Here is a 16764-nt window from a genome sequence, read left to right on the forward strand (position 1 = left end):
AAATTAATTTTCTCAACTTTATAGTTAAAACATTTTTATTAAGTTGTAATAATTATTACAGCTGGTAGTGATACTCTCTGACAACAAAATGGTTCGAAACAGTTATGCTTTGACAGTCTTGCTTATTTTATCAGTAATTTCATTTGGTCATCTGATGTATATTTACATTAAATTACTTAGATTGGAACTCAGAATATATAAAATGGTTTGATTTTTGTATTGAATTTTAAGTCGCTAATAAATACAAAAGTCTTATAAGTTATAAATAAAATGGACCAGTTTTATGTTACCTTTAACTAACAATTTTATGAAATTTTGCTTTTCTTAAAAAACTAACGATATTTTTCCAATTTTGTTTGTTTATCATAAGTTTAAATCGATGAACAAAAATTTTATAATTAAATATTATTACATTTGAAACTTTATAAAATGCAAACAAAAAAAAAAGTAGTTGTAACAACAAAAGTTAATTGTAAGGTTTTATAAACTGCTTGTTTTTATACAGGAGTTAAATATTGAGGATGTAGAAAAATTGGTAAAAGAAAACAACGAAGTAATGATAAATACAGAAGTAAATTCAAAAAACAAATAAAACTAAAAATTTTCCTGATTGAGCTCTTGAAAAATGTTTGTAGAAAATACTTGGACAAGGTGTCTGTAAAGTTAGTTTGTTAAAAACATGTTCAAGAAAACTTTAAATTTAAACTACAAAAGTAAATCAAAAACTTTCTTTTATATAACAAATTCAAAAATCATTTTCAACTATATGTTTTTAATTTTTTTATTTTTTGTGCTACCTAACTCCTTATTAGAAATAATAAAAATTTTTTTGAGAATTTGAGTAAATAAAAATGCTTTAAATTCAAAACAGATCTATAAACGTGAAATAGTTGTGATTTAAAGTTACAAATGGTTTTTGTATACAACAAAATTCTTTGCGACAAACAATATTGTAAACTATTTATAAACAAAACTTATTTTACAACAGGCTTTATTTAGTGTAGGTTTAAATCTTTTTTTTTCAGACTACTTTTACTGATAGCTTTGTTTTTAATGAAGTACAAAGTATTACATTGAACATATTTTATTAATTGAAAACTACTTATAAACCGAAAATACGTTTGAATAACTTCAATAACTATCGTTTACTGGTAATATTTTACTTTGTCTTGAAATAACTTAGTTTTACTTTAAGAAAAATGGCAAGGTCTTATTTTTAGAATACTAAAAGTAATATTGTTCAACAGAAAAAGCAAAGAAAAAGAAACCACGACACCAAATTCTGAATACTCTATTGTTTAATAACTGTTACAAAAATCAAACAGTTAGCTAGTTACATGTGTTTTGAGACATATTCTAAATTTCTTTTTTACGAAAATATTTGATTATTTTTTAAATTAATCACAGTGAAAAAAAAACAAGTTTTTGCAAATTACATGTTTGTTTTTTCGAGAACGTTTTATTCTATTTATATTTTAAATGTTTTTTATTTGTTTACAAAATAACACTATGCTTATTTTTAAAAAAACAACTTGATGTTTACTTTCGTTTTTGACAAAGTCATGAGATTTCATGTGATGTTAATATTTAAATATGTTTTTTTTATTGTTTATACAAACTTGGTTGATCTAAAACACATTTTATCACATGCTAAACTTTTTACATTTTATTTGTAGCATAAAAGAAAAAAATAAATACTTTAGTTTATTAGAAAGCGATTAAACATTTTTTAGTTGCACTGTCTTTTTTTCTAGTTTCAATTTTTAACCTAATGTGAACAAAAATGTATTTAGTTATAAAATAACCTTTTTTTTAAATCTTTTATGCTTTAATAAAACAATCAGTTTAGATATTAAACAAACACTCTAAACTTGTAATAGTTTTGTGTAAATTAACTGATATTTTTAATAAAAAATGTAAAATATATAGTAAAGAAGCTAGAAATAATCTGTAATGCAATTAAAACATTTTCAACTGAACCTTGAAGTCTACGAGACTGTAGTCAAATGTATGTACAATAACTAGTTTTTTTTTAATTAAAATTATAAATTTTTCAAAACTAGAAATTGCTTAAAAAATTTCTTGATAAAACATTTTTGAGTTAAAAAAATATATCACATAAAAAGAATGTACTTTAGAGTGAGTTAAACTTTCAAAAATAGTTAACCGATTTAAACTTAAAACCCAAACTTATAGCTATAAAGTATCAATAAGTTTAAAAGTTTTTTTAAGAACAAAAATAAAAGGATGTAAGTAGTAAAATATTTATTAAAGTATTAAAACAACAAATTGAGTGAAAAAGTTCTTATATGTATTTTAGTATGTCTTGTGCTAAACCTTTAACTTTATAAATCTTTATCAAAATTTTATCGGTCAGTAGTCAGTGATGACATATCTAGTTTCTGTAAACGTTTAAGAATTAAATAGTTTGTTAACATCTAACCAAATTTAAATCATGTTTTGATACTTTTTTGTTATATTTTTTTCGAGTTAGTAAGAGCTTTAAAAGTAATCTAACTAAATAAAATTTAATACTTAAACATAGATTTTAGTATTAAACTTTTCACTCAGTAAGGTGGGCAATTTTATAGCAAGCAGATCATACCAACTAAAAAAATGTTTTGATAACTTAAGCGAGCAAGGTTATTTAGAACATTTATCATATAAAAAAGACTCCTTAAATTCAATTTTAAGGCAATAATATTTTAATATACTGTACTATATATTGAAATTTAAAGGTGTGTATTATATAATAGCTTTTTTTTTTGTTCAAACTTTTTTCAAGCTAAAAATATACATAATGAGTGTCAAAGAGTAATTATGTCATAATATCTGGGACACTGGTATAAACAAAAAGTATTTCTTAAAAAATCTAATGTGAGAAGTCTTAAGGTAAATTCCCGGACAAGTTCAACTTTGAGGTAAGTGAATGCATTACTACGTCATAACATCGTCACAAAGGCTTTATAAAGTGAACTATGTTTCCGATATAGCTATATAATTTGCACCTTTACCAGGTAAAATTATATTTTCACTGATTTGTTCTATTTTCAATTCTTAAGCTTGAATGGAAAAATTTTTATTAAAAAAACTACCTTTGTTTTAAGAAAACTGACACTTTTTAAAAGTTACCGCTTTCAAAGTAAAAAACTACTTTTTTAAATCTATGTTGTATTCTTTTAGTGTTGCTATAGTAGATAAAGTAATAAGAACTATTTCATAAAATGTTGAATAAAGTAGTACCGACAAAAACAATTATTTTCAAAGTTATCATGTACTTCAAGTTACAAATATAGTTTCATTAATTTGTAACCTAATGCGCATTTAAGCACAGCTTGTAAATTTGAAAAACTGTAAAATTGGAGCTGTACATAAAACACTAAACACACTAATTTTGGTCAAAATGGTCTTTTTGAGTATGTCTTGAGTTGAACCTTCTGTTTTAAAAACTATGTTATAGATAAACACAGGCTGCATGTATTTAAGTACATGCATTCTGTAAAAACAAAGAAATATAAATACTTATTGTATGTTAACGTTTAAAAAAAGTTTAAAACTAATCGACATCAAATTTGTTTCTAAATAGAACAGATTTGAGTCTAAGCATATTTAACTTTTAACAGACTCACATTACCTGTCAAATATACTGTTTTCGTACAAATTTTCATTAATAAAGTATTTATAAGACATATAACTGATAAACATTTAATTATTTTGAAAAAAATGTACACAGTATACATCAATGCATACTAAAGGAATTCTTTACAGTTTTTTAAAGCTTAATTAACCCTAGTAGTATATTTTAGATCATTTAAATTAAAATAAATTGTCTCTACATACTGATAAAACAAAATTTAAAACTATATTTATATGAAGACATTTTATAATAAACCAAAAACTTAATTTTGTATATTTTATAAAAAGTAATTTCAGTTCAGTTTTGAATGTATAAAAGCTTATTGTAAGTCAGTCATTCACTTAAACCAATAAAATCAAACTTGAGCTGTTTTAAAATTTATACTACTAAGTTTTAAGCCTTTAATAAACATGGGAAATTCTTTTTAGAATACTTTTAGTTTAATCCGAAAATGGTATTAAGAAGTTAATTAAAATTTAATACTTTTCTTTATACAAGTTTAAAAGACCCATACATGGTTAACTTCTTAAGTAGTATGTAAATCAAAACAAATGCACTAAAAAAACTTGACAAAATAAAATTATAAACATTATAACGCACTTCCACATGTGTGTGTAACCATGGATAGCTTTCGTTGGTTCTAGGGATCATACGTCGTGAGTATTTTTTTTGTATAGTAATGGGGAAATTTATATAAGCTAAACAAAAAACAAATTGTAAAAAAACTCGTCAACTGGAAATGTTAGAACTCCCGGACTCTAATCTAAGACAATCTTTCTTGTAAGCCAGTAAATGCATTATTACGTCATAAAGGCTTTATAATACCAACATTGTTCATTTTCAACGCTCCCGGCTAGCCCAGTCGGTAAAGCGTTGGACTTTTAATCTAACGGTCGTGGGTTTAAAGTTAACTTTCAATATAATTTTTTTAGCAACAAGTCAATATACTTGCCTTGTTTACGAAGCTTTCTTTGTCAAATTGATAGTATTTTTCATTTTACTACCTAAAAAAAGCATGCTTTGAACGCATACCTAAATTAACCAGTATAAGAAAAATATTAGGAACCCAATAAGTTCAGCACTTTGACAAAAAATAAATATTTAAAGTTTTAAATAAAGTATTTGCAACACTGTTTTAGCTTTAAAATATAAAGACTTTGCTAATCATAATTCTATTTAAAACAAAATTGCATTGTCCAGGAATCGAACCCGGGCCTCCCGCGTGGCAGGCGAGAATTTTACCACTGAACCAACAATGCTTGTGGGGTGTGGGCATTGTTGCATTTATAAATTTAAAGTGCTTGTAAACTTGACATTTATCAACAGAATTTTTTAGCTATCTGTAATTGTTCATTATACTTTTATGATTATATTACATATGGTCTTTATATATAAAGTTGTGTAATTTATTTTGTAAACTTATCACTTCTTTCTTTTTTAGTAGTTTAAAATCTTTAGGTATGTTACATAATTTTCAATTTTGATGCGAAATACAAAAGATTTTATAACGAAAAACTTTTAATAATGTAGCAGCACATAGTTTTATTTATTTAAGAATTCTTAACAAAAACAATTAACGTTAATAAAATAATTTATTCAGCAATTTTTTTATTAAATCAGTTGTGCTTTGTTTCAAGTCAAAAAAGTGTACAATGCAATAAAAATCAATTTATCTGTAAGTTAAGAGTATGTTCAAAAAAAAAACATTTAGTACTTTATGTAAATCAACAAAAGTGCAAATATGAATAATTACAATATAACTAATAAAACATTTATGTTGCAAAAACAAATTGCACTTTTATAAATAAACTTATAATAACTTAAACCTTAATTAGCAGCACTTAAAAAAAAGTTTAAGTATTACCTGGAATGAAAAATTAAAAATATTGACATTTATAAAAAAGTTTTTAGTAATATCATTTTAAAGTAATTTTCATTTAAATTGTTTAATTTATATTACTTACGTACTCTAAACTATCAAAATCCTTATAGTCATGTAAACTTAAAATTTTAAAACTTACTACCAATAAAAATAAAAAAGGAAACCTTAAACCAAAATAATAATTGCACTGTACAAAAAAACTGAAAATTAGGTTTGTATATTTTCAAATAACTTTTTTACTTTTTATCATTTTCTCCAACTTTACCTTGTGTCTTGTAAAAAAAATATTACTAATAAAACTTTAACTTATATAAATATTGCTTTTGATTTTTAAAAGAAAGTATGTTTTCCAAAATATAAAATCAACAAAGTATTTGTATAGACACCAAGGTAGCAGCCTATCTTAAACAAAGTTGCATAAATTAAAAAAAAAATTAATTGCACTGCAATTTTAACAAAAAGTTTAGAAAAATAAAAGACTTACTACAATTCAACCAATTAAATTTTACTAGTGCATATAAATTTAATTTTACTAGTGCATTTTATAACTTAAAAACTGCGGTATATTAGAAAATATATTTTTTGACTATTAAACTGCAATTTTGCATAAACAATTAATAGAATTAAAATAATTCTAGTTATTTTTTGCACTTTAGTAAATAACCAGAAAAAAATAGAATAAAATGTTATTGTTCAAATGAAATAATCATCTTAACTTTTACCAACAGTTAAAAGCCTGTCAAGATAATTTTTGAAATAAATTTATGCCATTTACTTTCAGTATAACTGCAGTAACTTTTTTTAACTAAGACTTTCTAAGTAAATTTGCTAGATAATTCTTAAATTTATGAAAAAAGAGAAATAATAGCGTCTTCGTCAGATTTATCATGAGCATCTAATACTGTATCATTTTTAGTATTTTCCATGAAAATATCGAAATTTGGAAAATTTGTCTTATTCGGATCTGGATCTAATGATGCAACTTTCGCAATATCTGAAAAATATTAAATGAAATTTTTTTAATACAGGTAAATAAATTATTTTTTGAAAACTAATACTTAAAGTAACAGTACCTGTAACTTTGAAACATTGTCTTACATTACAAGGGCAACTTTGTATAAAAAGTTTGGTTTTTACAAAATCGTTCAAAAAAACTACGTTAATAAAACTAATTTCTTACGTTTTAAAAACAACTAGTTATACTGAGCTACCTTTCTTAAAACTTTTAAAAACTACTACTGTATAACATCCTCAAATAGTTTGTAACAACGTGCCTTAAAAGATAACTTTGAATTTACTATTTAATCCATTTACTGTCTAAGAAAGTTTGAAATGTTTAAAATGTCCTACAAATTAAACTAAATGCACAATTGAAACCTTGAAACTTTTCCATTAAGGACCAAAAAACAACCAATTAGACCACAAATGTCAAAAAGCAAGTCTTTTAAAATAGTAGAATTGCCCAAGTCAAAAAAGACGGGCTCGTCCGGGATTTGAACCCGGGACCTCTCGCACCCAAAGCGAGAATCATACCCCTAGACCAACGAGCCACTTGTTAATACTATCGACGCACGGTTTATATTCTTACAGGTATTATGACGTAATAAAGAGGATACATTCGAAAAAAAAACACTTGTTTCATTGTGGCCTGAGTCTTATGCTTAACATCATTTAGCTAGTCAGGTTTTAGTTGTTATGGGTTTAATATTACTCATCATTCTTTAATCTTATACAAAGGTTAATGATTTATTAATACTGATTTATTTCTTAAACTAACAAATTGAAAGGTTTTAAGTTTTATATATTCAGTTTATAAAAATAATATTTTTCAAGATATCATGATTGAAAGGATCTAAAAAATATAAACACTCAAAATTTTAAATAAAGTATACCACACATACTAATTAAACTAAAATCTTTTAATTTAGTAGTGTTTTCATGTACAAGTTATATTTTTAAAAGATAAAAAGTATATTTTAAGTTTGTAAAAATTCTAGAATCAAAATCTACATAAAAGTAAAACTCCATAAAACTAATATACCAAAAATTTTAGTATAAAAGACTTTTATATTCAAAAAAAGTTTAATACATCACAAAATATTTCACAGAGTCAATTAAATAAGTAAACTTTAGCTAACTCTCTTTCTATAATACTAAAGAAATATGAAAAATTAGCTAGTTAAAATACTGAAATGTAGTTACTTGCAAATTATTACCTATTTAGAAGTTTGCTAATTTTACCTTTATTAAAAACTCAAATATTAAAAGGTCTGGGAAAACATATGTAAAAACTTTTAGTAAAATTAAATTATAAAAATGTTTGAACGAACTTAGATATACAGGAGTATTCTGAAAATAAAAACTTTAATTTCAATATTTTTTTATTTTTTGCATTGTTAGTAAAAATATTTTAATGCTTCATATATACTTATCATTTAACTATCATATATACTTAAAAAATAACTGAACCTTCAACTCAAATAATAATTTGTTTGATAAATTTTTACCAATATTTTAAATACATAATTCAAGCATAACCTGCCTAAATTCGTGCATATACAAAATTTTAATTAGTGAGCTACTTACAAATAATAGCTCTATAAACGCTTATATATGCCTCCACTCACAAGTCAGACTATTTTCCTTATCAATTAAGCTAAAGTTTTTTTGAGTTTTTTACAGTTATTTCTATGTGCGTTCCATATTATAATGAACTATTTTAGTCTGGCCTACATATATCTCTTTGCACTTTGAACATTGGGCAGAATATTCTCCATAACTTTTACAAGCCAGACTAAAAATATTTTTAATGTAATATGGAACGCACATAGAAATAATTGGAAAAAACTCAAAAAAAATTAGCTCAATAGGAAAGGAGTAGAAACTGCCTTATTCAAAAACTACTTTGAGAATCATCTTGCTGATATTGAAAGTATAGGAATGGACAGTGCTTACAAGATATTTTTTAGAACACCCTGAATTCAAAAGTTTAGACTACAAAGAAAGTTTAAGAATAAAACGACTAAAAGTAAAAACTAACTTAAACAAAATAATTTATGAGGATAAAATATTTTAGATCGTGGTATTTTACGTTTATTGTGAAAAGAGAATTTCTGTACATGATGTTTTAGCTTGTTTACTTGTATGCATTTTTGAGTTGTTAGTTGTTAAAATTTTAGTTTTTGAAATTTATTTGTATTTATGTACTTATTTGTTTTATTGTGGAATAAACGTTTCACAGTATTATATAGCCCAAAAAGTCTAACTTTTAGCTTTAATTTTGTTTACTTTATAAGTTTGTTACTATCAATTTTAAGCATTTTCATTTATTCACTTGAAAATGTTTTTAATAAAACGAAAGTACTTGTGAAATAAAAAGCGTGCATGTGTTCAGGTTAAAAACTGTTGAAGTAACATCGCTTTATTAAAACAATTTTGTTATTATATATATTTACTTATACACTTAATTGCTAAGAGGCTAGTTAAAGTAAGGGCTACATGTTAAATATCAATTACAATTGTTTTTAGATCTTTAAAATGTATTTTATCAAGTTACTGGTTGGTCTGAGAGAATGTTATGCAAGGGTCTCAGGTTCAAATTTCGGTCGAGCCCTTTTTGACGTCAGTAAATTCATTATTACGTCATAGCATCGTCAAAAAGGCTTTATAAACTCAACAAGTACTTATCCAACGTGCCCGGCTAGCTCAGTCGGTAGAGCGTTGGACTCTTAATCCAACGGTCGTGGGTTCGAGCCCCACGTTGGGCGCACCTTTTTTGTCTTAATATTTAAAGATAGTTTTCATTTCTCCATATAGATTTTTTAAGCAACAAGGTATTATACCTACTTTTTCAAAGCGTTTTACTTGTAGATTCTTTATTTTTCACTACTGACTTGAGTTTAACAGCCATGCAAAACTTTTACAATGTTACTGAAGTCAATAGTAAAGATGGTTGTTTTTTATAATGAAATCTACATACGTATATATATTAGGGTGATTACGTTTACAGCCACTTTTGATTTTCCGGCTGGATAAAAATTTATGCTTCGGAAATATCATAAAAAGACCCTGTGCAAATTTTTAGAAGAATTGAAGAAACTTTTACCTTGGCACCAACCAATTTTCTAAAAACCACCACGATACAAAATGTGTTGAATCCAAAAAATGCCATTTAAAAGTATATAAGTACTCTATATTTAAACTTTTCCTTGCAAAAATAATTTAATTTTTTATTATAGTTACCCCATCAACTTACTAAACAGTTTAAGTCAAAAAGTTAGTAACGAAAATGCATTGTCCGGGAATCGAACCCGGGCCTCCCGCGTGGCAGGCGAGAATTCTACCACTGAACCAACAATGCTTGTGAAGTGAGGGCATTGTTGCGTTTATAAACTAATAATGCTTTTAAAATTGGCATCTGTCCTGTAAAATATCAGCTTTTAAGTACAACTTTTAGCTTAAATTGCTTTTGTTCCTTTTAACTATAAGTGCTTTTGTCTTAAAAAGTTGTTTTGTACTACAACCTAACCTAAAATTACTAAATTTTATACGGTAGTGGTTGTACATATCATGTATTCAGTAAATTACCTCAAAATTGTTTTTTAACAAAATAAATAATTCCAATAAAGTAATAATATGTTAACGTTGCGTGTGTACAAATACTCTTAAAATTTCAAAGTTTTAAAGGGTATCATAAGTAGTTCAATAGTAGTGTAATCTAAGAAAACTTATTTGAAATAAAAAACAGAATAAAATATTTTTATAATAAGTGAATAATAAAATAGAAGTTATCTTTTATAAAACATAAAAAATACTTCTGAAGGAGAAAAATAATGCAATTTTAGAAATAAATAAAAAATGTTAGTATAATTAGATGTAAAAAACATAGTATTTACAACTATTATATACCAAGAAAAATATTGACAAACTGTATTGGCTCAACAAATGGTTTAAACTAAAATTAACACATATAATTAGTGCCCCAACTAAAACCAATAAAAAAAATTGTATGGAAGTTATATCCGTTATAATCTAAGCTGGTAAACTATTAATCATTAAGAGAAAAGAAAATTATAAACATAAGAAAATCTTATTGTACTTATAAGTAAGATAAATAGAAATTTATAAAAAATTACGTACAAAAATATGAAATGATTTTACATGTTCACAATTTATAGAGTAGTTTTTTTCAACTTTTGGTTCCTGTCAATAATTCGACGAATATTTAGTTTAGAGCTATTATTAGTTTTTAGAAATAAAATTAAACAAAAGTTATGTGCTATAACTATAAAAGTTGGATAATAATGCATAATTTAATTCTAATACAACCCCAAAACAACAGAAATTTGAGCAAAAAAAACTGGACTTGAAAACAGATGCTTTGAGGATAGATGTCAATTTTACAAGTAGTTTAAGTTTATAAACGCAATAATCCATATATATAACAAGCACTGTTGGTTCAGTGGTAGAATTCTCGCCTGCCACGCGGGAGGCCCGGGTTCGATTCCCGGACAATGCATTTTTGTTACCAATTTTCTTAGTTTGATTAATTTATCAATAAAGCCGATCGTAGACTAAAACTCCATTTACCCGTTAACGATTTAACGAAACTTTTGAAACGGTATATGCACGTTTATTTAAAAATGATAAATAACTATTGTTACAATTTTTAAACACATAGTGCACAGTTTGTAAGTTTAAAAGCTTAGGCAACCCTAATCAAACCAAAAATAGTATAAACTAATTAGTAAATATTTGTAACTTTCTTATCAAACCAATTCAAAAATATTTTATAGGAGAATTTCATTGAAAAAAAATCTAAACCACATCTTTTTTAAATGAATAAACCTTAGAACAGATTTAAGTTGGTTGTGGTTAAAAAAGCAATAAGAGTTAATTTTATAAACATTACAAAAAAGATGCGCCCAACGTGGGGCTCGAACCCACGACCGTTGGATTAAGAGTCCAACGCTCTACCGACTGAGCTAGCCGGGCACGTTAGAAATGTACTTGTTGAGTTTATAAATCGTTTGTGACGATGTCATGACGTAATAATGAATTTACTGAGGTCAAATAAGGATCGTATGAAATTGTAATACAAAGCTGTAGGTATTTTCAACGGTTTTTTTATGGGTTCCCTAATTGTAGCAAAATTTTGCAAAAACGGCTTTAGTTTTTTTTTTAATTTCTGACGTATTTTTAAAACTTTTTTGTATAATTATTTAGCTAAGGTATTTTTAAAGATACTTTTTTCTGAACTATTCAATTTTATTTTTACATGACGTTGTTTTTAAAACTTTTTTGTTAAACTTGTTAAACATTGTATGAATTCTATAGTTAAGCAAATGCTTTAGCACATTGTTTACCTTTTAAATAGTAATTTTGATTTTAAGAAACAATTATCTCACAATAACCTAAAACAAAACTACCCAAAGTTTCATGATTAACTTAAATTATAAAAATGCGTCGTCGGCAGGATTCGAACCTGCGCGGGCAGAGCCCAATTGATTTCTAGTCAATCGCCTTAACCACTCGGCCACAACGACTTGTGGAGAGAAAAACATATTAGGGTTTATAAAGCTATTATTTATAAATTGCTTAACAATAATTTTTGTAGTTATAAGCAAGTTTTATCAAATTTTAAGCTTTATAGAGGTTGTAGAACAAAAAAATTCCAACTAAAATTTTGTTTGGAAATTGTTGTTAATCAGGTTTTTGTTTTTAGAATTTAATTATTTATTACATTATTCTTAGAATGCATCTATGCAACTTGTTGTTACAGAATTAAATAAATACTAGTTATCTCAATTTCGTATTACAGTTTTTAGTGATCGGTAATAAAGCATTTTAAGAATTAACTTTTAGTTAAAACCATTAATTTGTTTCGAGTAATTTAGTTTCTGTCAATCACTGCTACTTACAGGTTTCTTAATTTTCATGTTTAACATATGAACAACTTCATATGCATTATGATTTTTCAAAAAAAAAAAAAACGTAACTAGATTCCCAGTGTGAGTGAAATTTTATTATAAGATATCGTAACAATATTCATTTCAATTTACATCTGTTAAATTAGACTAAATATAGAAATAAAATTTTGTCAACATAACAAAAAAGGTGCGCCCAAACGCCTAACACTTGAAATTACTTGTAGAAAAACTTTTTATATTCACAATTACATAGCATTAGAAGTATAATAGAGTACAAGTACAAAGTTCGAATAATTAGCACAGTATAAAAATGATGCACTCACGACCACTGAAAGCAAGTTTTAATTTTTTTTTTTACTTTCAAAAAATACTTGACCAAAAAATCTGGTAAATTTTAGTTTTCATTAGACAACACACGTACAAGAAATTAAACGATAATCATCACTTTACAGAATTCAAAATCAAACTACCATATATATATATATATATATATATATATATATTACCATATATATATATATATATATATGGTAATATATTTATTAAGCAATCAATTAATAATGAAAATATACACAATCGTTTTTAAACAACGTCTACTACTTTATTAACATTTTAACTAAATTGTATTAACTTCAAATACTGTTAAACAAACAGTTTTGTAAAACGTAATCACAACATACTAGTTGTTACATCATGATACCAGATATGATTATAAACCGAACATACCTCATTTTTACAAGTGGCTCGTTGGTCTAGGGGTATGATTCTCACTTTGGGTGCGAGAGGTCCCGGGTTCAAATCCCGGACGAGCCCATTTTTTGACGTGAGTCAATGCATTATTACGTCATTGCATCGTCACAAAGGCTTTATAAACTCAACACGTACATTTCTGACGTGCCCGGCTAGCTCAGTCGGTAGAGCGTTGGACTCTCAATCCAACGGTTGTGGGTTCGAGCCCCACGTTGGGCGCACCTTTTTTGTTTTTATGTACCTTGTACCTTTTTTGTTTTTATGTACCTTTTATCAAAATCATACTAACAACCAATTTTTTGCAGCCTTTTACAGCTTTTCTAGTCTGCTAGACATTTCTCATAAGTTTAATTGTTATACATATGTAATTAAACAATTCACACATGAAATCCAAGTATTTTAGACATTGTTTTAATCTTAATTTTTGGTTATAGTCGGTAGACTAAAAATGCTTTGAAAAGATGTTTAATTATTTCCAAACAAATACATCGTTGACTGAAATTTTAATATTAAAAAATAGTTATTCAAGCACTTTTGATTTATTACTGAAATTATTTTTTTGTTAACAACAACTTAAGTATATAGATTTGGTCGAACTTTAAGTAATGTTATACGTTTTAGCTGATGGTTGTAGTTTAATTTGTTCAATTATTTTAACTTCTTTAGATTTTTATTGCTAATGAAGGTCCTAATGTATTTTTCCATTGATTTTAACATACTAATAAACGTTTTCAAATAAGCTTTGCTGGTTGTTGACTAACTCATAAATAACTTGATTCAATAAGTTAACTAAGAGCTAAGATATTATTTTTTTACAATAAACAACCTATGTAAACAATGTAAAATAATTTCATTTCATTTTTTTTTCATATAAATAGCGATTAGTATATTGTGTTTAGAAGGGGTACCTAAAAGTAAGAATTTACAATAAAAATGTTTCCGCCCGGGCTCGAACCGGGGACCTTTCGCGTGTTAGGCGAACGTGATAACCGCTACACTACGGAAACTTGTGTTGAAGAGCAGTATGTTGTGTTTATAAACTTAATAAGTGAGTTAGTACTTGACTGGCTTTATATGAAGCTTACATAGCATTAAGAATGGTATATTGTAGTTTTATAATAAATATTTGCATATCTGCAGAATAAAAGCATTACAAATCATTAACAAAATTTAAAACATTTCGAGTTTATATATATTTTATTTTTATCACTAAATATTTTTTTTTGATGTTTATGTTATTTATTAGTTTTTACTAATTATAATTATTATTTTTGCAGTTTTTTAAGACTAAAATAGTTTTATCATAAACAAGAAACTATAAACCAATTAAAGGTTTTTTATGACGTAGATTAGACTTCTTATTTATCAAACATTTTAATTGATATATCTACGTCACAATAACAACAGTTTTGTTTGAAAAATATTGTAACTTTTATACATATATTACTACATTGACAAACTTAAAAGCAGTAAAAATTTAAAGTTTAACTTCTTTTTCTAAACTTATTATATACCTAGACTAAGACTATACTTGAAAAAACAGTTTATATTTATTTAAATTACCATAAAGTAGAACAGCATATAATGTTATTTTATTATAACAAGTGTAATTATTTTTCCATTGCATTTTTTAAACTGTATAGAGGTGTAAAAGTAAAATGTTATTTCAAAAAATTCATACATATTAGAATAGCACATAATATTTTATAAAAAGACCTCCCCGTCGGGGAATCGAACCCCGGTCGCCCGCGTGACAGGCGGGAATACTCACCACTATACTAACGAGGACTTGTAGCATGTTCATTTGTTCAGATTATAAACTTAATATGCTTTAAAATTGTACTTAAGCTTAATCACACTTGTTTACAAAACAATAAGCACTGAGTTGGCTTGTATGGCTTGCTGTTTTAAATTAGTGAACTTATTTTGATTTCTTTTTGTATAAATTCAAACTGTTTTTATACTTTAACCTTTTGAAATGTAACTATTTACAAATTTTAAAATGTTTGAATAAAACAAGCAAGCTATATATAATTTAGTTTTTTGTTAAGGTTGATGATTGCTTCAAATTAAAACAACTTAAGTCAGCTGTGGTACAAAAGCTAAAAGTATTTATTAAACTAAAGTATTTTATTTTTTAAAAGTATTTAAAAAACTAACTAAGGCTTTTAGCTTTTGTACCACAGCTGACTTAAGTTGTTTTAATTTGAAGCAATCATCAACCTTAACAAAAAACTAAATTATATATAGCTTGCTTGTTTTATTCAAACATTTTAAAATTTGTAAATAGTTACATTTCAAAAGGTTAAAGTATAAAAACAGTTTGAATTTATACAAAAAGAAATCAAAATAAGTTCACTAATTTAAAACAGCAAGCCATACAAGCCAACTCAGTGCTTATTGTTTTGTAAACAAGTGTTCTTAAGCTTAAGTAAAAACTTTCAAGCCCATCAAGTTTATAATCTGAACAAATGATCATGCTACAAGTCCTCGTTAGTATAGTGGTGAGTATTCCCGCCTGTCACGCGGGCGACCGGGGTTCGATTCCCCGACGGGGAGGTCTTTTTATAAAATATTATGTGCTATTCTAATATGTATGAATTTTTTGAAATAACATTTTACTTTTACACCTCTATACAGTTTAAAAAATGCAATGGAAAAATAATTACACTTGTTATAATAAAATAACATTATATGCTGTTCTACTTCATGGTAATTTAAATAAATATAAACTGTTTTTTCAAGTATAGTCTTAGTCTAGGTATATAATAAGTTTAGAAAAAGAAGTTAAACTTTAAATTTTTACTGCTTTTAAGTTTGTCAATGTAGTAATATATGTATAAAAGTTACAATATTTTTCAAACAAAACTGTTGTTATTGTGACGTAGATAAATCAATTAAAATGTTTGATAAATAAGAAGTCTAATCTACGTCATAAAAAACCTTTAATTGGTTTATAGTTTCTTGTTTATGATAAAACTATTTTAGTCTTAAAAAACTGCAAAAATAATAATTATAATTAGTAAAAACTAATAAATAACATAAATATCAAAAAAAATATTTAGTGATAAAAATAAAATATATATAAACTCGAAATGTTTCAAATTTTGTTAATGATTTGTAATGCTTTTATTCTGCAGATATGCAAATATTTATTATAAAACTTCAATATACCATTCTTAATGCTATGTAAGCTTCATATAAAGCCAGTCAAGTACAAACTCACTTATTAAGTTTATAAACACAACATACTGCTCTTCAACACAAGTTTCCGTAGTGTAGCGGTTATCACGTTCGCCTAACACGCGAAAGGTCCCCGGGCGGAAACATTTTTATTGTAAATTCTTACTTTTAGGTACCCCTTCTAAACACAATATACTAATCGCTATTTATATGAAAAAAAATGAAATGAAATTATTTTACATTGTTTACATAGGTTGTTTATTGTAAAAAAATAATATCTTAGCTCTTAGTTAACTTATTGAATCAAGTTATTTATGAGTTAGTCAACAACCAGCAAAGCTTATTTGAAAACGTTTATTAGTATGTTAAAATCAATGGAAAAA

General features: G+C 25.8%; 11 non-coding genes across 11 annotated transcripts; 5 read left to right on the top strand and 6 right to left on the bottom strand.

Moving 5' to 3' along the window:
• Nucleotides 1-6997: 6997 nt before the first annotated feature.
• Nucleotides 6998-7069, bottom strand: Trnap-ugg (transfer RNA proline (anticodon UGG)). The gene has a single exon. It is a non-coding gene; the product is annotated as a tRNA-Pro (tRNA).
• A 2144-nt stretch (nucleotides 7070-9213) lies between these two features.
• On the top strand, nucleotides 9214-9286 carry Trnak-cuu (transfer RNA lysine (anticodon CUU)). The gene has a single exon. It is a non-coding gene; the product is annotated as a tRNA-Lys (tRNA).
• Nucleotides 9287-9808: 522 nt separating this feature from the next.
• Trnag-gcc (transfer RNA glycine (anticodon GCC)) lies at nucleotides 9809-9879 on the bottom strand. The gene has a single exon. It is a non-coding gene; the product is annotated as a tRNA-Gly (tRNA).
• A 1087-nt stretch (nucleotides 9880-10966) lies between these two features.
• Nucleotides 10967-11037, top strand: Trnag-gcc (transfer RNA glycine (anticodon GCC)). The gene has a single exon. It is a non-coding gene; the product is annotated as a tRNA-Gly (tRNA).
• A 403-nt stretch (nucleotides 11038-11440) lies between these two features.
• On the bottom strand, nucleotides 11441-11513 carry Trnak-cuu (transfer RNA lysine (anticodon CUU)). Its single transcript has one exon. It is a non-coding gene; the product is annotated as a tRNA-Lys (tRNA).
• Nucleotides 11514-11982: 469 nt separating this feature from the next.
• On the bottom strand, nucleotides 11983-12064 carry Trnas-aga (transfer RNA serine (anticodon AGA)). The gene has a single exon. It is a non-coding gene; the product is annotated as a tRNA-Ser (tRNA).
• Nucleotides 12065-13189: 1125 nt separating this feature from the next.
• Nucleotides 13190-13261, top strand: Trnap-ugg (transfer RNA proline (anticodon UGG)). The gene has a single exon. It is a non-coding gene; the product is annotated as a tRNA-Pro (tRNA).
• An 83-nt stretch (nucleotides 13262-13344) lies between these two features.
• Nucleotides 13345-13417, top strand: Trnae-cuc (transfer RNA glutamic acid (anticodon CUC)). The gene has a single exon. It is a non-coding gene; the product is annotated as a tRNA-Glu (tRNA).
• Nucleotides 13418-14132: 715 nt separating this feature from the next.
• Trnav-aac (transfer RNA valine (anticodon AAC)) lies at nucleotides 14133-14205 on the bottom strand. Its single transcript has one exon. It is a non-coding gene; the product is annotated as a tRNA-Val (tRNA).
• A 709-nt stretch (nucleotides 14206-14914) lies between these two features.
• Trnad-guc (transfer RNA aspartic acid (anticodon GUC)) lies at nucleotides 14915-14986 on the bottom strand. Its single transcript has one exon. It is a non-coding gene; the product is annotated as a tRNA-Asp (tRNA).
• A 699-nt stretch (nucleotides 14987-15685) lies between these two features.
• Trnad-guc (transfer RNA aspartic acid (anticodon GUC)) lies at nucleotides 15686-15757 on the top strand. Its single transcript has one exon. It is a non-coding gene; the product is annotated as a tRNA-Asp (tRNA).
• Nucleotides 15758-16764: the final 1007 nt, after the last annotated feature.

Source organism: Thalia democratica, chromosome 6, assembly GCF_965202585.1.
Source record: "Thalia democratica chromosome 6, ktThaDemo2.hap1.1, whole genome shotgun sequence".
In the NCBI taxonomy this organism is placed as follows: domain Eukaryota; kingdom Metazoa; phylum Chordata; class Thaliacea; order Salpida; family Salpidae; genus Thalia; species Thalia democratica.